The sequence below is a fragment of the Heterocephalus glaber genome, unplaced genomic scaffold, assembly GCF_053883595.1.
Source record: "Heterocephalus glaber isolate CG9 unplaced genomic scaffold, H.glaber_assembly_v1.0 deba00001461, whole genome shotgun sequence".
NCBI lineage: Eukaryota > Metazoa > Chordata > Mammalia > Rodentia > Bathyergidae > Heterocephalus > Heterocephalus glaber.
The window spans coordinates 45137059-45158497 of record NW_028258308.1 but is presented as its reverse complement, the minus strand read 5'-3'; the positions used below and the strand labels follow the sequence as shown (position 1 = coordinate 45158497).

Sequence of the window (21439 nt, the reverse complement as noted above, 5' to 3'; positions counted from 1 at the left end):
GTTTGAGCCCAGATTGAACAATTTAGTGAAACCCTGACTCAGAATTAATAAAAGGTCTGGGGATGTAAATCAGTGCAAAGGCCCTGGGTTCAATCCTCAGTAGCAGACAGAAGAGAAAGAGAAAGAGAGAGAGAAAGAGAGAGAGAGAGGAAGAGGGGGTATCCTCAGCTTGGCTCAATGAGTAGGTTCTTGAACTTCATTATAGAAAAAGAATTCTAGGGAAAATAAAACAAAAATGAATTTCAGGATGTGTTCATGAGAGGCATAGACAGAGCTTATTAGGCAGATTTAAAGAAGTAAACAGAGAAAATAGAGTACAGACCCTTGTAAGAGAGATGCCTTCTGGTCTGTGGTTTGAGGAGATACAAGGTATAATAAAAGATGTGGTGAATGATTAAATTTTTTTTAAAAATATGTCTTTAAAAAAAAATCACAGGACTGGGGATTTAGCTCAGTGGTTTCGCTGCCTGCTGTGCAAGCGCAAGGACCCAAGTTTGATCTCTGGTTAAAAAAAAAAAAAAAAAAGAAAAAACACACACACAAAGAAACCTTCTACCATGAAAATGGCTACTATCAAAAAATAGTGGTAAGTATGTGGAGAAATTAGAATCCTTCTAATTCCTATAAACTGTACAGCTGCTATGGAAAACAATATGACAGTTTCCCCCAAAAAAACCCTAAAAATAGAGTCACCTGGTGGCACGTGGTTGTAATTCCAGCACTCTGGGAGGCTGAGACAGGAGGAATGCAAATTTGAGCCCAGCACGGGCAACTCAACTTGCAGGCTTAGCAAGAACTCGTTTTTAAAAAAATAATTTAAAATGGTCTAGGTATGTAGCTCACTGCAAAGGCCCTGGGTTCAATCCCCACTACTGAAAAGAAAGACAGGAAAACAGAACTTCTTTCTACTTTCTACTTTTGGGTTTATACCCAAAGTAATTAAAAGCCGGGACTCGAGACATTTGTACACTCATGTTCATAGCAGCATCATTCACAAATGGCCAGCAGGTGGAAGCAACTTCAGAAAAGATGACTTCACTTCTAACCATGGCTATCTTACGTGATCAGGCATGTGTCCAGCACTAGGTCAAGTGCTTCTAAACATTATTTTCTTTAATCTTTATGAAGCTGATGAAACTAAGACTTGAAAGTAGCTTAAGAAAACAACCCTCAGGGCCAGGGATTTAGCTCAGTGGTTCTACCGCCTGCCTCACAAGCCCAAGGTCCTGAGTTTGATCCCAGGTACCAAAAAAAAGAAAAGAAAACAACCCTCAAATCCCCAATCCCTTAATTTAAAAATTAGGATTTGAACCCAAGACCATTTCATTTCCAAAGATTTTGCTATTGGGCACTCCATTCTGTCTTGCTGTTCCTCAGATATTCCTTGGACTGACAATGTTAGCATCTTCTAAGAAAAAAATTTAAGACATTAGACCAGTTTTTTGTTTTTATGTACTCTATTAAACAAGATTGAAAGAGGAAAGAGAAAATAGCCTGGGGATCCAACTCCTCCAAGGCTGCCCCACTTTACTGGAGGAGTCTGATGCTACAGTTACATCAGGAGTTGGCTCTATCTGGGTGCTGTGGCACACATGCCTCTAATCCCAGCTACTTGGGAGGCTGAGGCAGGAAGACTACAAACTTGAGGCCAGCCTTGTCAACTTATTGAGACTGACTTAATTCCTAAGGGAAATTCTTGGTTCACAGCCATGGTGGTTTTAAATGTTTTCTTACTTTCTTTGCACACCAGTTCTCTACCCAGATGAGGAGCTATTTTGTTTCCAGCAGATATATATTCCTTCATGGAATAGAGTTTTGAGGAGGAGGAAGGGGCTGTTTTTGAGCCACTGCAAACTTTTGTTCCATTGTATTTCCACATTTGCTCAAATTCACCTCATGGTCTTATTTTGAAGATATCTTCTTCACTGAGATATACTCTTCTTTTCCTCGATGCTAGAACAAGTCTGTTCACCAGATAAAAGTCTGCCAAAAAGTTTCCTACTCTTTCTGTTTTATCTTCCTAAAACAGCCATCCAGCATGCATGAAAGAAATCGATTTGGTTGATAAAGTTGCAGAGTAAATATCACAGCTCATTAAACTGTCAACCTCTTCTGTTCCCACCTCTGATTGCTCATGGTGTATGTGCTGATAAACTTTTTGCTCATTGTCTAATACTACAGAAGATTCAGAGGGTGCTGCATTCCCCTTGATATGAAGTTTAAATCCCCTCATTGGGACTTCATGTCATAAAGTCTGTGAGAGCTGTATTGAGCCTGATACTGGTAATTTTTGTGTTTAAAATGCACCAGAAGGCAGAATTAGGGAAAGTAAAGGCATCCTGCCTTGAAAATCCCAGTGAAGTTCTAGATAAAAGTCACCTATGGCCAGGGATTTAGCTCAGTGGTTTCACTGTCTGCTGTGCAAGTGCAAGGACCCAAGTTCGATCCCCAGTACCAAAAAAAAAAGTCACCTAAGGGCCGGGGATTTAACTCAGTGGCACCTCACCTGCCTTGCAAGAACAGGGTCCTGAGTTCAATCCCTGGTACCACAAATAAATAAATAAATAAATATAAGTCACCTATCTGTTTCAGGGCTTTTAATAATAAAGGTCTTTTTTGGGGGGTGGTGTATATATTTGACATTTATATATATTTCAAATCTTGTTCCAGAAGAGAGAAAGGTATTGCACATACAGATCCCGCCCTAGCCCCCTCCAACTCCTAGGCACTCTTCCCTGATTCCTATGTCCCACAAATGACACCCAAGTCCATCACACAGATGGACTGTCAGGATGGTGCCCAGGCCTCCAGGCCTGGCTGGTCTGATGCCTGCAAGGTAGACACAGGTCCCCGAAGTAGAGTGTGGAGTACCTGGGTTCCACAGAATGTCCTCATACAGGCTTAGGACTGGGCTCCAGGGCATCCTTGATTCCCAGTCTGCTTCAGGAGGGTTCTGAGCAAATCCGCTGTGAAAGGGGGCTCTGCCTTGACTCAGGGAAGGGGGTATGTGTGAGACCCAACTTAGCAACTTAGCAATACCAGCACCATGTTGAGAACATTCTCCTCCATTTTGCAAATATGTGTCTTCCAGCTGCACTCTGCCTCCCAGGAGAAAACCCCACCCCTAACTGATGCATGTAACCACAAGATAAAATAAACAGAAACTGTGTTTCATGTGATCTGCAACAATCTGTTACCCAGAGGAATGGGGGGAACTAACTGTGCTTATCTTGGCTTCTGTAACCAGCTTCTGCAACAATCTGTAACCCAGGGGAATGGGAGGAGGGACTTTTTCTGTGGTTCTTCCTTTTAAATATGCACTCCTCATTTCAGTAGGGACCTTTTGTCCTCCAACTTGGTTGGAGTGTACATGGGTCCCAGCCGAAAAATAAAGTTCTCCAGTAAGTTCTCATGACTATGTTGTGCTTCAGGAGATTGTTGCTAACCTAATCTGGGAACAAGGTCCAACATTTGGAGGCCCCAGCGAGATCTCCTTGAGCTGACAGTCTTGGGCCTTACTGCCACCCGGGCTGTCACCGACCTGCCTGAATTTTGGGGAGGCCACCCCAACTTGTTCTGGAGCCCTGAATTTGGCAGTTGTTGACAGAGCCATGCAGATCTTGTTTGGATTGGCACTGGAGAACTTTATTTTGAAAGCCTCCGGAGTTAAGGATCTGACGATCTTTGTGGGTCATTACTGGGGGAACAGAAGAAAGTCAGATGTGACACAAATACCTCTGTCCAGGGATTTACTGTGTTGACAGGAACCACCCACCAGGTTAAAGAGTGACACAGGGGTGGCACTCAGTTGTTTGTCTGGCACTTTGTCTGTCTTTTTTGTCCTCATGCTGTGTTCTGTGTTGTTCTCTTTTTATAGTCAGAAGAAGGAAAAAGGTATGGGAAATTCCAAATCCAGGGCACCTATGCCTCTAGATTGTGTTTTGAAAAATTTTAAACAAATCTATTCTGAAGATAAGGAGGATGAATATGAGGTGAAGTTTTCCAAAGGAAAACTCTGTGCTCTCTGTGAATTAGAATGGCCAAAGTTTGAGGTGGACTGGCTACCCAAGGGAACCTTTGATCATGGTGTCTGTCAGGGAGTCTCAGGTGTTGTGACAGGAGAGAGGGGACCACAACACCCAGACCGATTCCCATATGTAGATGTGTGGAATGATATGATTGATAACTCTCCCAAATGGCTCTTGCAGTGCTCCCTTAAATTTGAAGGACTCACTAATGTTATTTTCAGGCCAATGGTTGGAAGGAATCGGTGGGACTGAGGACCCAAAGCTCAGATCCTGGTGGCTAGATATGAGGGTCAACCTAACCCATCTCTCCACAGGAAACAAAAACAAACAGATGTTTTCCCCCCTCATCCTGAAGATGAGACAGATCCTCTTTCCTTGCCCCCTCCTTATCCTAGTGTGCCACCTCCAACCCCAGACTCAACACAGGAGGATCTTTGGTCACCCCCTCACACCAGGCTGGGACAAGATTATGGGCCCCACAGAACTGCAGCAGGGAACCCTGCTTCCCCTGACTCTATACCCAGTGTGGCCTCCCTTTTTCCTCTCCGTGAGGCCCAGCCCGGGGTGGGGGGGGTTGTGTATGTACCTTTTACCACTAGTGATCTTTATAATTGGAGCTATCAAAATCCCCCTTTCTCTGAGAAACCCTAGGCTCTAACCTCTCTTCTTGAGTCTGTTTTCCACACCCATCAGCCCACTTGGGATGACTGCCAACAGCTCTTAAAGACCCTTTTCACCTCAAAAGAAAGGGACTGTATTCTTCAGGAGACGATTAGAGCTTCCTTGGGCCCCAGCAGTGATTCTGCCCCTGACTGTGCCCAACGCGTAGAGGCTGTCTTGCCCACAAAGCATCCAAATTGGGATCCCAATACAAATGATGGTAAGAGGGAATTGGACACTTACCACCAGTGCCTTTTGGGTGGACTCCAGTTGGCAGCACAAAAACTTACTAATTTGACCAAGGTAAGTGAGGTTCTTCAGGGAAAAATGGAGTCACCCGTGGCTTTTCTGGAAAGACTTTTAGAAGTCTACCGGGAATATACCCCCATCAACCCAGATGCACCAGAAAACCTTGCCGCTATTAATCTAGCTTTTGTTTCTCACTTAGCCCCAGACATTAGAAAAAAATTACAGAAATTAGAGGGATTCCAGGAAAAGAATAGATCTGAGCTCTTGGGCATTGCCCAGAAAGTCTTTGATAATAAAGATACTCCAGAAGAAGCAGTCACCAAGAGACTTGAAAAAGTAACCATTGCCACACTGGAAGCTCATAAGACTAAGACACAGGGAGGAGAGAAAAAACCACCACCCAGAGACAAACATCACCCTCCCCTAGGGAAAGACCAATGTGCTATTTGCAAACAATTTGGACCTTGGAAGAGGGACTGCCCTTATAAGAAAAGGGAAGAAGGAAAAAAAAAAAAAAAGAAAAGGGAAGAAAGCCAGGACAAAAAGGGACCAAAAATACTGGCAGTAGAAGAAACAGAAGGCTAGGGACATCCGGGCTCCTTTGTGTTGAGCCCCTGGGAGCCCATGATAACAGTCAAAGTTGGGGCACTCCAGTGGACTTCCTCATAGATACTGGGGCAGCCCATTCAGTTCTTTTACCACCATTGGGACCTATGACTGCCACAAAAACCCTAGTGCAAGGAGCAACAGGCACCAAAGATAAAATGTACCCATGGACAACCTCTAGGACAGTGGATTTAGGAAGTCACACAGTGACACCTTCTTTCCTTGTTATCCCAGAATGTCCCTATCCCCTGTTGGGACAGGTTCTCCTTGGAAAGTTAAGGGCCACCATCTCTTTTAATAAACAAGATGCCAGTCTACCCTTGGGTATGCCAAGTCAGATCATTGTCACTTGCCTGCTGTCAGAGGAATATCTCCTCCAGCCACAAGGTGACCCAGAGGTTCCAGAGGGAGATGTAAAATTATTAAAAGAATTTCAAAGCCTCTTTCCTCAGGTTTGGGCAGAAACAAACCTGCCCAGACTGGCCGCCCACCAACCTCCTGTTGTGGTTACCCTCCTGGTGGCAGCAACCCCCATTGCCATCAAACAATACCCCATCAAGACACCTTCCAGAGAAAAAAAATGAAGATTCATTTGTGAAAACTCCTGGATGCTGGAATTCTGAGACCATGTAAGTCCCCCTGGAATACTCTGCTTCTTCCAATATTAAAACCAGGCACAGGGGACTATCACCCAGTCCAGGACTTATGTGAAATAAACAAGAGGGTAGAGACTGTCCACCCAGCTGTCCCAAATCCCTATACAATGCTGAGCCTCCTGGCACCAGAACACAAGGTATATACTGTATTGGATCTCAAGGATGCTTTCTTCAGCATTCCCCTGGGACCAGTGAGTCAACCTTTGTTCGCCTTTGAATGGGTGTACCTGGATCAGGGATTCTCGGGACAGTTGACCTGGACTAGACTGCCGCAGGGATTCAAAAATTCCCCCACGTTGTTTGATGAGGCTCTGAATTGGGATTTGTCTCCCTATTGAATAGACCACCCAAATGTAACTCTGTTACATTATGTAGATGATTTTCTCATAGCCGCAACTGACCTTGTGGCTTGCAAGGAAGCAACCAAGGACCTCCTTGAACTGTTACAAGGCCTCAGTTATAGTGTCTCAGCCAAAAAGGCACAAATTTGTGTCTCAAAGGCCACCTATTTGGGCTCGCAATTATCTGAAGGAAAGTGATTGCTGTCAAGCCAGAGGATTCAAGCTATCCTCCAAATTCCAACTCCAACTACAAAGTGCCAAGTCAGGGAATTTTTAGGGGCTGTAGGCTATTGCAGACTCTGGATATTAGGGTTCACTGAAATTGCAAAGCCCCTATATTCAGTCACTGCTGGGGGGGGGGAGTCCCCATTCTGTTGGACAGAGAAAGAAGAACAAGCCTTCCAGAAACTAAAAGAGACCCTTACTTTGGTGTCCCAGCCCTCGGGTAAGTCAACAGAGACCCTAGAGGGGGAGCGAGAATGACAAAGGACAGGGGACACGAGAGATGGAGACAAGACAGGTTTCTGATCAAGTCTCGTTTATTGCAGAAGCTGTTACAACATATATACCGTAGGGCTAGAGGGAGGGAGCAAGGGGAGGGTACTGGGGCTACTTCCTTTTTGCTGGGTAGACTTGCAGCAGGCTTAGACATGCCCGTAAAAGGCACTCAAGAGTACTAGCGGGGGGGGGGGACAAGGCCCCCCACAGGTCCTCCCTTTAAAATTATAATTTTAGAAAGGCGTCAGGAGAGCCAAGCCTGCGGGGGCTGAGCCTGTCTTGGGTCAGAGCGACATACGTGTCTGCACCATGCACCTTACCCGTCATCGGTTAACCAGAGAATCAAGGCTCTGGCACCTGTCTTAAGCGGCACACGAGGGCTCTCTCATTGCATGGCACGCTTGCTCAGTTGCCCGTCATTGGCTTGCCAGCCCACTCACCAGGTGGGGCGAGAACACTTCACCACGGCAAGGACCTAATCAACGGTCTGGCATTCGTCCTGGTCAACCATTGCCAATCTATGATAGTAGACCTGTATGTGTGCTGTTTTTATTGTCTCTACCCGGGCTCTAAGGAAGGCCATGATTTTGTTGTATATTATGGGCCCCAAGGAAATGAGCAGAAGTAAACCCAATAAGGGTCCCATCAAAGGGAGGAGATAAGGGAGGAAATCATTGAGGCCAGTCCAGAGGGGATTTTGAATGAATTCTTGTCGTCGTCTGTTTAAATCTTCCTGAAGTTCGCGAATTTTTCCCCTGATGATCCCAGATTTATTGGCATAGAAACAACAATGTTCACTTAGGGCTATGCAAATCCCTCCTTGTTTTGCCGTGAGGAGGTCCAGGCCTCTTCTATTTTGAAGGACCACCTCAGCCAGAGAATCGATCTGATCTTGTATATCTGTAAGAGTGTTGGAGAGAGCTTGAACATCATTAATCAACTGGTTGGATAATTTGGCATAGGAGTGTAATGCCACCCCGACGCCAGTAGAGCCAGTGGCAAGGGCGCCGGACACCCCTAGCCCCACGAGCAAGGGGACCAGTGAGACGGCCCTTTTATGTCGCCCAGCGATATAGTCAAAGCTGGGCAAGGGCACTGGCTCATCTCCAGGAATAAGGGAGATGTCCGGGAGGACAGTTGCCACCACGCACAGCCCAGTCCAATTAGTGGGGAGGGAGGTGAATGCCAAGCTCCCTCCACAGACGAGCACGTGACCCGGGGCAGGGCAAATGGCGGCAGGGCCATTAAGCACTACCGAGCAGAGAGAGAAATTTTGGACTCCAACATGTATGTCGAAGCTATTGTTGTGGCCCGAATTTAGATAACAAACTGAGGCATTGAACTGTACTGGCTGGACCCTGAAAGGCAGAGAAAAACTGCAATTGTAACTAGAACTGTTGGCATAGTCAGTTTGGTCGACAACTGGCAAGGCAAGGGGCAGGGGTGTGCCAAGAGTCAAGCATAGCCAACAATCCGCAGCAAAGGCTGGGTTAGATGTATTGATCAAATGATAAGTGGCCTCTAGGACACTCAGGGTTTGGGCGTCAGGGTCTGGGCCTCGAGGTTTGGGAAGGGCCAGTGGATGATAATTTAGGGAGGGGTACATCTCTTGGATGATAGTCTCCAGTTGTTTTGTATTCGCTCTTCCCTGAGCTGATCTGAAGGCCCGCCACCATCAGATACATGAATTGGGGCCTGTGGCAGCCAGCAGACATCTTTGCCGGGACTGCTGTTGCAGGAGGGTTGGCCAAATTTAGGATATCCAGTGGGGCTGGGAAAATCCCAGTCACCTCCGACGGAGCCCCTGTAAGTTCTTTGTAGAACAGCAGTCAAATATATTTTTCAGTCGGAATATGTACATTGTTGGGCTTCAGTGTAACAGGTAGAATGCATCTCTGCGGCCATGACACAACCGGCAGGGCATGGCCCTGGTTTGCCATTGACAGTGGGTATGATTTTGGGCTTAGTGACACATTTCCATTTTTGGTTATATCCTCCCACTAATGCGGCCTCATAAACTAAGTAGGCAATCTTGTCACCTCAATCAGTACTATGAGTGTAACTTGTGGGTGCAGCCCTGCCAGAACCCCCAGCACAGTCACAGGGGTTACCATACAGGGCAATGAGCAATTGTTGTTTGTTAACTGGTTGAAATCCACTTTTTGTTGTTGGTGCCAGGAACAGCAACAGACCATGCAACAGATTCAGGGATGTCATCTTTTTAACCTGTAAGCAAAATTTCGTCCTGCGATGTAAACAAGGCTGGGCTGTAGATAAGAGAGTTAGGCTATCCTGATTAAGCTTTTGAAGATAACCAATGTGGGCATATTACAATAACATTTTCAGAACTTAACCAATGTAAACATTTTGTAACAACATATTCAGTGTTTAAATATCAAGGACAACCAATACAATCAATTTATAACATATTTAGATAATATTCATTGTGATATGTCTCCCATAAGATTATATAATATAAAATTTACTAGGGGGTCCCTTTAATGAATTAAGACCAGAATAATCATTTTCTGGGTGGCCACTTCTATATTCATCAAAGGGAGTTCCCATCTATAATCGTTTTGACAAACAATTAAGAATATATATCTTTTTATTTTATAACTGTTAATTGCAATTTGATTGTTGCGTGTGGGTGACAATGCACGTCACTTTCATAAAATAAATTTCAGTGGTACTTTGATCAATTAACAACCTGGGAAGAAAAGCATGTCTTTAGTTTAATAATATTTATCTATAAGTCAATTTAACAATAGGTGAATATCCTTTGAAGAGGAAGGGAAACATTGAGCTCAACTGTACGAACACAAACAACAGACAATAGACAAACATATGATACAGTGTATAAATTAGGGTGCACCCAAATATAACTAGCCAAATTGAATTATACTATACTCTTGATGATTATTAGATTGTAATTGTAGACACCATTATTAACTGGTTGAAGTTGGACAATGTTGGATCATCGGCATCATCAACACGCTTATCAACTTGTTTTACTAAGCGTTCTGGAAGCCACCTGGCTGACTTCATTTCCTTGGAGTAAACACACACTGACCCTTGGCCCCAGACGAGTACGGGGTCAGGCCCATGCCATGAGTGGTCCAGGGGGGTCTCTCCACATCACAGAGGCAAATTGTTTTTGCGTCTCTGGTTGCCAGAAATGGTTGGCTGCAGATAAACCTTTGGCATCCAAATTTAAGAAGTTAAGAATAAATAGTGCATGTGATATCAGGTTTCTAGGTGACCCCTTGATAGGGTACCATTCCCCTCTTTTTATTTTATCTAATGTAATTTTGAGTGTGAGGTTGGCTCTTTTTATAATGTCTTGTCCCTGTGGATTATATGGGATTCTTGTTATGTGTGTTATTTTTAATTGTTTGTAAAACTTTGAGAAGCCAGAACTGGTATAGCCTGGACCATTGTCTGTCTTAATTTGCTGTGGACATCCAAGTACTGAGAAGGCAACTAGAAGGTGGGCAATTACATGTTAAGTAGCTTCCCCAGACTGTAGGGTGGCAAATATAAATCCACTATATGTATCAATGTTGACATGTATATATTTAAGATTTCCAAATTCAGGGTAATGTGTGATGTCCATTTGCCATAGGGCATTTGGAATCAAGCCACGAGGATTAACTCCCAGATGAGGTGTGGGAAGATGGAGGGTGCATGTAGGGCAGGTTTGAACAATTTGTCTAGCTTGTTCTCTAGTAAGTTTATACATGAGGCGAAGCGTGTGGGCACTAAGGTGATGTAACTGGTGTGCCTTCTGTGCCTGATCAATCTGAATGGAGGCATCAATACTTAGTGAGTAGGCAAAGGCCTGAGGTCTTGTGGCCAGATCTGCTAACCGGTTGCCTTCTGTAAGTGGGCCAGGTAGGTTAGAGTGGGCACGAAGGTGCCCAATAAAAAAGGCTGGGATCTTTTTCTGATTAGATCTCATAATTGAATAAAAAGACCACCAGTTTGAGAAGCGTGTTTTATCAATCCACATGTCTCCAATAGGGGAACAGATTGGGCAATGTAGGCACTGTCAATAAAGAGATTAAAGGCTTGTTCAGGGAATGCAGAAAAGACTGCTATGACTGTATGTAGCTCGGTTGTTTGGGCTGAAGAACAGCTGGTTTGGAAGTGGACAATGTCATTGTCCCACACATAGGCAGCTATCCCGGTAGAAGAACCATCTGTAAAGACTAATAGGGCTTCTGTTAGAGGAGAACAGGAAGTGACTTTTGGGAAAATGAACTCATGTCTATTGGCAAAGTCAATAAGTTTGTTTGGAGGATAGTGATTGTCTATTAAGCCTGTATAAGAAGCGAGAGCAACTGGCCAGGAGCCGGTAGTCTGCATAAGCCAATCGATTGGGGTGAGCCAATTTTCTGCCACTGATTCTAAAATGGCCATTGTGTAAGGTGCAGTGGCCCCTTATTGAGCTGCGGCCGTTTAAAATTTTTTAATGACCTTAAAATCGAAACCACTGTGGTGTCTCCACGCCTGTCCCTGTGCGTCAGTAGTTTTAGTTACGGGAAAGGCTTCCGCATTTTTAAGTTTCAGGGATACTCCCGACCCGGATGGCACCCTAGGGGCTGCCCCTCTAACGGGGGGTCGTGGCTTAAGTTTGTCTTCTCTACGGACATTTTCATGGGCTTTGCCTGTTCTTAAGCCTTTGAGCTGGGCAATAAGTTCTTGATGTTCCTTTTCTAATCTTATTTGTTCTTTTAGAAATTTTATCTTGTCCCGGAGTTCCTTGTGGGGATCAACAGCAGGGCATGCCAAAGCGGGCGCATTGGGAGTGTTGGATACTGGAACATAAGGAGGAGGACCTTGGACTACGGGCGGCCAGGCAGGATTATGATATCTGGTTGCCTCCTCCTCAAGATTGGCCCAGTCAGCCTCTCCCGGACCGTTCTGTGAAAAGGGGGGGTTTCTGAAATGTCGGAGGGAAGGATACAAGGCTGGTACCTCCTTAACAGGTGGGGCGGGGTCAGAGGCAGGGGCTGAAAGAGCGGAGGCGGAAGCTGAGGAGCGCCGAAGCTTTTCTTTAAAAGGCTTGGAAGAGGCAGAGCCCGCCTGTAAACCCTCATCAATAACATTTTGTTTTTTCTTGTCTGAGTCATTGTCGCTATCAAAAGACATCAAGTCTTTTTCCTCATTTTTTGAGGAAGTCCCGTCCCGCAGGGGCTTGGGCCTTGGCGCCATCTTGGCGTCCCGCAGGGTATTTACAAACTCCTCACTCCGAGGGAGAGTGATCGACCCTTCCTCCGATCGGAGAGCTATCTCACCGACCTGGATGGCTTGAGCCACCACCGGATCTTTGGTTTTCTGAGAGATAATGTCATTAATAAGATTCCAATAAGAAAATGTAGTGATTGGGACCTTTCCTGGTCCGCAAGTAGCATAATAATCCTTAAGGGCCTCCCCTACTCTTTTCCATCTCCTCTCATCAATAGTACCCTCGGCGGGAAACCAAGGGCAGAGATCTCTAATATAATCAAAAAATTTTAACAACTGTTTGACTGTAACCTTTACCCCTCGTGCCTGTAAAGTTTCTTTAAGACCTTGTACAAATAACTCATGCTAGCTAATGCCCTGTCCCATAATCGCTGCTCAACTCACCGAGGTGCAGGAAAGACGGCAGGTTCACGTCAGATGCAATCCTCTTTTTTCTATTTTATTTTATTGGGCCCCCGAGCAGGGTTCTTCACTGGATCCCCCATTCTCTGGCCCCACGTTGGGCGCCACTTGTCCCGGCCCGCGGGTAAGTCAACAGAGACCCTAGAGGGGGAGCGAGAATGACAAAGGACAGGGGACACGAGAGATGGAGACAAGACAGGTTTCTGATCAAGTCTTGTTTATTGCAGAAGCTGTTACAACATATATACCGTAGGGCTAGAGGGAGGGAGCAAGGGGAGGGTACTGGGGCTACTTCCTTGTTGCCGGGTAGACTTGCAGCAGGCTTAGACATGCCCGTAAAAGGCACTCAAGAGTACTAGCGGGGGGGGGGGGACAAGGCCCCCCACACTTTGGCCCCTGCTCTGGTGCTCCCAGACATCACAAAGCCTTTCTGTTTGTGACAGAAAAGGGATGAATAGCAAAAGGGATATTAACCCAAACCCTGGGACCTTGGAACAGACCAGTGGCATACTTATCTAAGAGATTGGACCCAGTAGCCACTGAATGGCCACCCTGTCTGTGAGCCATTGCAGCCACTGCCTTATTGGTAAAAGAGACTGACAAACTGAGTCTGAGCCAAGACCTGATTATTGTTGCCCCACATATGGTTGAGACATTGCTAAGAGGGGCTCCCAGTTGGTGGCTCTCAAATGCGTGGTTGACTCAATATCAAGCCCTGCTCCTAGATCATTCTAGGATCACTTTTGCCCAGACCATGGCCCTCGACCCAGCAACACTGCTCCCTGATCCTGAATTAAATGCGCCTGTCCGTACCTGTGAAGATGCCATCTCCTCATCTTCCTCCAACCACCCTGACCTTATGGTTGTACCTGTCAAATGACCAGAAGAGGTTTACTTCACAGCTGGTAGCAGCTATGTGGAAGAGGGCATCAGGTATGCAGGGGTAGCTGTGGTCACACTGGAGGGACAGATAAAACAGGCTCAATCACTGAGCCAAGGGTCTTCAGCACAAAAGGCCAAACTAATTGCCCTAACACAGGCCTTACAGCTGGGAAAAGTAAAAACTATAAACATTTATACTGACAGCCAGTATGTGTTCACCACTGCTCATGTACATGGCAACATCTACAAACAATGGGGCCTATTAATCTCGGAAGGAAAAACCATCAAAAATAAAGAAGAGATTCTGGCTCTCTTGGAAGCAATTTGGGAACCAAAGGCAGTGGCCATTGTCCATTGCAGAAGACACCAAAAGGGGAATCACTACAAGGCAAAAGGAAACAGAGCAACAGATTTAGTGTCTGAGAGAGTGGCTAAAGAACCAGTGGGGCCAATAGATGTCCTACCTGAGAAGCCCATGGAACACTTAGCAAACCAGCCAAACTATGCTCCTGAGGAAGAAGATCAAAATAAACAATTAGGAGCAATAACACAGAGTTCTGGATGGTGGGAGAGACCAGATAGCCTGATTTGTTTGCCCAAAGTTTTAGGAAGACAGATACTTCAACAACTCCACTGTCTCACCCATTTGGGGAAAAAGAAGAAATTAAGAGATTTGGTAAGCTCTAAGTTTTCCATCCCAGTACTAACTCAGTTGGCTTAAGATATTTGTTCCAGGTGCCATGTATGCACCAAGGTAAACCCCCCAACGAGGCCCAGAAACATTGGGACTCGGTTTAGGGGGACCCAATCAGGAGAACAGTGGGAACTGAACTTCACTGAGATAGAGGCAAGTAAACATAAATTCAAGTATTTACTAGTTCTGGTGGACACTTTTTCAGGGTGGGTAGAAGCCTAACCAATCCAGACAGAGACTGCAGCTGTGGTCACAAAAATATTGCTCCAAGAGCTCATCCCCCTTTTCAGCCTCCTACGCTACCTGGGGTCTGACAATGGTCCGGCCTCCATGGCCCAAGTGTCTCAACAGTTGGCAAAAGCCTTGAACATTAAATGGAAATTACATTGTGCTTATCCCCCACAGAGTTCAGGGCAAGTGGAAAGGATGAATAGAAACTTAAAAGAGACGTTAACTAAATTTGTTTTAGAAACTGGCAGAAAGTGGCCCGATCTCCTCCCTCTTGCCTTGTTACACATTAGATGCTGCCCATATGTAGAAAAAAATCACCCCATTTGAGATTGTGTATGGGAGACATTCTCTCCTCCCCAGAGTTAATTTGGAACAGACCAATGAATTCACCAACAATTTTTTGATTCGATCTCTACAAGTCTTGCAAGAGATTCAGCTTGAGAACCATCACTGCATACAGGCAACCAGAGGACAACAGCCTTTCCGGCCCCACCAGTTCAAACCAGGGGATCTCGTCTTGGTTCGCCGACATCACTCCAAGACCCTCAAGCCCCATTGGAAAGGACCTTACCTGGTGATCCTGACAACTCCTTCCATGCTAAAAGTGGCCAGGCTCACCCCTTGGATTTACCACACTCACGCCAAGCTGGCACCCCCAGAGGATGACCCACCTTCAACATGAAAGGTCCTCAGCCAGCCCAGGGACCAAAAGATAAGACTGGGATGGAAAACAAAACCATAATTATGCTAATTCTATGTCTAATAAGGTTTCAGAGAAGTGATGCTAGCAACCCCTATGCACCACAAACAGAAATTTGGGAACTCAGGATGACTACAAGTGGCAGAGTGGTCAGCCAAGTTAATAAGGGTCCCAATACCAGCCAAGTTAAATTCAGTTTAAGTCTGTGCAGTTTGTTTTCAGAAACATGGAGTCTAGCTAAAAAAAACCCAGGAGGATGCACAATTACAAGTTGGACGGAACCACATCCCATTCAATTCTATGTTTGTCTGGCAGAGGGCACTTCTGATTGTGGGGGGAAGGGAGATTATCATTGTGGTGCCTGGGGATGTGAAACTATAGCTCCCTGGCAAGTCCAAGTGAAGGAGGTTTGGATAAGCATTTCCCCAACAACATTATATCATAATAGCTGTAATTCAGGGACGTGTTATCCTATAAAAGTCAACATTAAAAGGATAACAGACTCAAATTGGAAGGTTGGAAAAACATGGGGGCTCAGGTTATATGTCATAGGATGGGACCCTGGTGTAGAATTTACAATACAAAGAAGTAGATACAAACCCCCTCCTATACCTATGGGTCCTAACAGAGAGTTAGCCCTACCTATCCTGGTCCATAGACCCCACAGCCCAAGAAGGTGACCCTAGCTCCCACCATGACTGAATCAACCCCCACCAATTTCTGGACAAACAAACCCCTCACCACTGCCAGACCTAACTCAGCTACCCAATCTTACAGATGTTGGCTTATACCCACAACTTGCTAAATTTGTCTGAACCCAATGAAGCAAAGGATTGTTGGTTATGTTTAGACCCCAAACCCCCCTATTATCTGGAAATTGGAACAAATACTGACCCTATATCTGTGTCCTTATATAACTGTACTTGGGATAGGCCAAGACTGACCTTGGGAGACATTCAAGAAACAGGGACATGTCTTGCTGGCCCTACTTATAATCTGAAAAGCTCCCCTTACCAAAGTCTATGTAACAAGACTCTTACTAACCATATATCAGATAAAACTGGCCTTCATTACAAAGCTACTTCTGAGACATGGTTTGCTTGTACTGAACGGCTAACCAAGTGCATACCAAAATCTCAGTTTACTGAAAATTCTGATAGCTTGTTATGTGTAATAGTATATGTGCTCCCCCAGGTCCTGTATTATAATGGAAAAGGAGGAAGTGAACATTTAGGCCCAATCTGCAACCCCTATGGGACCCTTCGCACCAAAAGAGCTGCACCTGTCTTGGTCCCTATACTCCTCGGGTTAGGTGTGGCTCGATCGGCAGCCATTGAGACTTCCTCTTTAATAATACAAGATTCTAGTTTCAAAGCCCTCAGTCAACAGGTTGCTTGAGATCTAGGTTATCTAGAAGATTCAGTCTCCAGGTTAAAAAAACAAGTAGACTCATTAGCTGAGGTAGTATTACAAAACAGAAGGGGTTTAGATTTATTATTCATGAAACAAGGTGGGCTCTGTATAGCCTTAGGTGAAATATGCTGTTGTTATGCCAACCAGTCAAGGATTATCCATGACACCCTAGCTTTGGTAAGAGAAGATTTAAAGGAAAAATGCTGGAATCAAAAAGGACAAAGCTGGTACCAAACTATGTTCAATTGGTCACCTTGGACAATGACTCTAATATCCATCTTGGCAGGACACTTGTTTATCCTCCTGTTACTGCTAATGATAGGGCCCTGCATCTTAAATTAATTAACCAATTATATTAAACAACGGGTAAACTCTGTTAAACTAATGGTATTGAGAGGACAATACAATCCTCTCCCTTCAGAAGAAATGGAGGACAAATCAAAGATTTGATTAAATGGACCAGAACCAGTGGGGAATGTGAGACCCAACTTAGCAACTTAGCAACTTAGCAACACCAGCCCCATGTTGAGAACATTCTCCTCCATTTTGTAAATATGTGACTTCCAGCTGCACTCTGTCTCCCAGGAGAAAACCCCACCCCTAACTGATTCATGTAACTGCAAGATAAAATAAACAGAAACTATGTTTCATGTGATCTGCAACAATCTGTAACCCAGGGGAATGGGAGGAGGGACTTTTTCTGTGGTTTTTCTCTTTAAATATGCAGTCCTCATTTCAGTAGGGACCTTTTGTCCTCCAACTTGGTTGGAGTGTACATGGGTCCCAGCCGAAAAATAAAGTTCTCCAGTAAGTTCTCATGACTGTGTCATGCTTCAAGAGATCATCACTAATCTAATCTGGGAATGAGGCCCAACAGTAGGAGTTCCCCTCATCTGGAGGTATGCCCTCAGGAGAAGCAGGAGCTCATTGGGAGCCAGTTTTTGTGGGCACAGGAGGCAGAGAAGGGGAAGATGAGCATCAGTGGTATCGGGCAAACTAGGCCAGCAGCAGTTTCAAGGCCTTGCTTTGAAGCAGGGGCAGGAGGCCCCAAGGGCCAGGCCAGCCTCCAAAGCCTACTTCCACTGCTCCTTTTGCCACAGCTCCTCCTAAAACAGCTCTCCAGTGCCTCAGGTCTGGTCCCTTCCTCACCTAGCACAGCCAGGGCTCAGTGTAAGCACAGCCCTGGGTTTCCAGCCCCCAGCCCAGCCCTCCCTGCTGCTGAGCCAGCTCCAGGAACAGGGGTAATCACAGAGGCTCCAGTCAGCACAGGGACTGGCACAGGAGTTCAAAGGGGGGCAGTATCCCATTGGGGGTTCCTTTCTGGCTGTTGTACCCCCAGCACTTTTTTCCCCACACATCAGGAGGAGCAGGGGAGCTCAGCTTGCCATTCTCATGTGACTGGAGCTGCAGGGCCTGAAGGGTGGCACCCGAGGCTGCTGAAGGAAGGGCTTGGAAAACAGTGTTGAACTGGGCCAGCTGCTGTCCTGTCAACTGGGTCCTCAGCAGGCATGACACTTCCTGCTGGGCCAGCTCAGCCCAGACAGCCTCCTCCTCCTCTCTTGCCTCCAGCTGGTCCTTGAGCTGCTGTAGGCCCTGAAAGTCCTGAAACTCACCTCTCAGTGTAGTCAACACTGTAGATGGGGGGTGGGGGGTGGGAGGTTTTGAGGGGGTGGGGGGTATTAGCCCTGGAGGATGGAGGCTAGGGCTTGAGGTGCTTGGAAGATACTGTTGTGCCTCAGTTCCTCTTCTATGGTGAGCTGGGTGGCCTACAGGCACCACTGCTGATAGTACCCACATGCCTCCTTGAATACCTGGATGGTGGCTGAAGGCAGCCCAAGGGACTGGGGGGCTTCCCAGCCCACATGAAACAGACCTGAGGCTAAAGCAAACAAAAGCTCCTTCAGGTCTTTAGTTCTTTCTTGTCCTTAATGCCAATGGCTGGGGTTCCCAGCACATGAAGGGTCCAGTACCTACCTAGTGCCCATATCCAGAAGTTCCATAGTGGAGCCAGCATGAGGGAAACAGTGCCATGGAATGTTCCTATGGATGTAGAGCTCTCCAGACCTACAGGGGCCTCCTGTGGGGCCTATGGATCAGGGACCACAGTGAGCCTTCACTAGGCTCATGGTGCCCCTGAAGTCCAGCAACAGCAGGCCTTGGGTAGTTGGGACCCAGGTATTGACAGTCAGTGGTTCTCTGGGGGACAGCAACCCAGAAAAGCCTTGGAGTAGGCTTCAGAAGTCCCAGGTTTTCCCTTTCTTGGAATTCAGGCTTTTACTGTGGGAAAGGCCAAGAAATGGGTCAGCCACCATCACTCTGCCCTTGTTCGGGCTCCAAGCGAGCAGGATGAAGGCCACACCAGGCCAGATGAAGCAGTGAGAACCACAGTGAGCACAAAGCCAGAATGTCCATGCAGAAGCCAGCAGCTAGAGGGGAGGGCAGTGGTGTAGCAGGGCAAGTGTGAAGCCCAGGGAGTCTCAGACTCCAGGCTGGCCCCAAGTGAGTGCCCCACAGCTCCGCCAGGCCACTGTCCCACACCAGTGTTATCACCTGGCAGACTGGCCACTCCAATAATATGACATCCAGCTGTGTGATATGGGCCTCAAGCCAGGCCAGCTCTAGTTGTGCACCAGCCTGTGAGCAGCCACCAGCAGCTGCAGGTTGGCATCCGAGGGAAATTTCTTGATTTCCTAACCTCATTTCCAAAAGGATCTTCCTGCCCAACATCCTATGTGTGCAGGAGTAAGCAGAGGCTCCCACATCTTGCTGGAGGACTCACTGGTACACTGGGCTGTGTGCGGCCCAGCTGCCTCCTTCAGTGACCAGCAATGGTGTTGGTCCCAGCAAGAAGGACCAGGCTGGGCAGCGGTAACCCAGCTGTGGAGGGCAGGCCAGGGGAGCTGGAGCTCCTGGCCCTGATCCCAGGCTGCAGCCCCTAACAGCCGTTGTTCGGTATGGCACCTGCCAGAATTCTAATTGTTTTTATGAGTACATGTTTGTGGGACATAGTGATCACATTCCATCAGGGGGATTTGTACATATATATAACACATCTTACTTTTTTTGGTCCCCTTCCCCACCCCTCCCTCCAATCCTTCCTTCCCATATTTGCAAAAGCTCTAGTTTCACTTTTTTTCTACAACTCTTTTTTTCTTCAAGTCCTTTTCCCTTCCTTCCTGCCCCCTTCCCATCTCTTGTTCTACTTTCCATTTGAAAATGTAATTTCTACTTCCTAGAATCTGTCCTCTATTTTGTGCTTTATTTGTACTTTGGGTTTCGCACACAAGAGAAACACTGTTATATGGGGCCACTTAGCAATTTTGTGTTAAAGGAGCATTATGGGGATATATAATACCCATGTCAATTCTTTAGAAGTATTTCTATTGATGGATTATTAATTTTAATTTTATGAGTTTTGTTATATTAAACAATGAGTACTTAGGAAAAAATATAAAAAATAAAGTATTGAATTTTTAATATTTATTGAGTTTATTTAAAAAAGGATCAAAATTTTGAGCATCAACTTTTTTGGTTTACAAAGTCTAAAAAAACACAACAGAAATAAATTCCTATATGAACTACAATGGAAATACCAATAGAACTCTACAACAAAAATAATCTTTACTTCAACAATCATATCTAAGGCAGTGTTCACGTAGGACAATAGCACATTCCATATACACATATTTTTTACACTGACAGAAAATGTGTTTTGGTTTTCTGTCTTTTTTGTAGGACATACTTGACATCTCTCTGGTCTTGCTGTTTTATTAGGAAGTTTTTATTATATTGTACAATATGTAGTTAACAGAAACATAAAATATCAATAAAATAAAGTATTAAATTCTTAATATGAATGCATGTTTAGAATAAACATTTTCATATTAGCTGTGTACTTGTTTACAAAACCTAAAAGATAACATCAGAAATAAATTCCTATATGAACTACAATGAAAATACCAATACAACTCTGTTACAAAAATAATCTTTGCTTCAATTGTCACACCCAAGGTAGTCTTCACACATGACAACTGGATGTTCCATGCATATGTCTTATTTACACTGTAAGCACATGTGCTTAGTTTTCCTTTCCTGTGTGGCAGTGTAGTGGCAAAGTGCCATCCAGAACATACAGACAGGTAGTTTGGGAGAATGGAAGACACACCCAGAAGTTTTGGAGGCAAAGTGTACAGTTTTATTTTTAACACCAGCAGCTCAGCCTGGGACTTTCCACAAAGAGTCTGACCCCCCTTTGGGGTTGAGCAGGGCAGGTTATACTCTCAGGAGAGGGGTGGGCTTGCAGGAGTTGAGCATTTTGCATTGGTTACATAGAGCACAAGTCATCTGGGCCCAGCAAATTCACTGGTTATCAGACATTACAGACAGCAAGCTCAGTGCACAGAGGCACATGTCATTTACATTTGGCAGGGAGATAGAAGTAGTAAAACTGAGAAAAAAGAAAATTCCTGAGATGCTTGAGAGGAAGTGTTTGGAGGCCTGGACACATTGAGGGAATGGGGGAAAACTTTTCCACCAGTAAGTTTGGCTTTAGCTGCAGAGAAACATGTTTCCCATTCAGCAGGCTATTCTTTTTTTTGGTACCAGGGATCGAACTTGGGTCCTTGTGCTTGTGAGGCAGGTGCTGGAATCACTGTGCTAAATCCCCAGCCCAAGGCTAGTCCTGTAACCTCTCTTGTCTTCCTCTTTTCTCAGGAGCTTCTTACTATATTGTATAACATTCACTTAGCAGGAAAATAAGATATTAATAAAATAAAATACCAAATACATGAGTGCTTGGAATAGACATCAACACTTTTATATCAGCTGTT

At 45.5% G+C, this 21439-nt stretch overlaps 2 pseudogenes; both read right to left on the bottom strand.

Moving 5' to 3' along the window:
- Window positions 1-1657: 1657 nt before the first annotated feature.
- Window positions 1658-2244, bottom strand: LOC147826819 (ankyrin repeat domain-containing protein 13C pseudogene; annotated as a pseudogene).
- Window positions 2245-17443: 15199 nt separating this feature from the next.
- Window positions 17444-20924, bottom strand: LOC101711339 (BLOC-2 complex member HPS6-like; annotated as a pseudogene).
- Window positions 20925-21439: the final 515 nt, after the last annotated feature.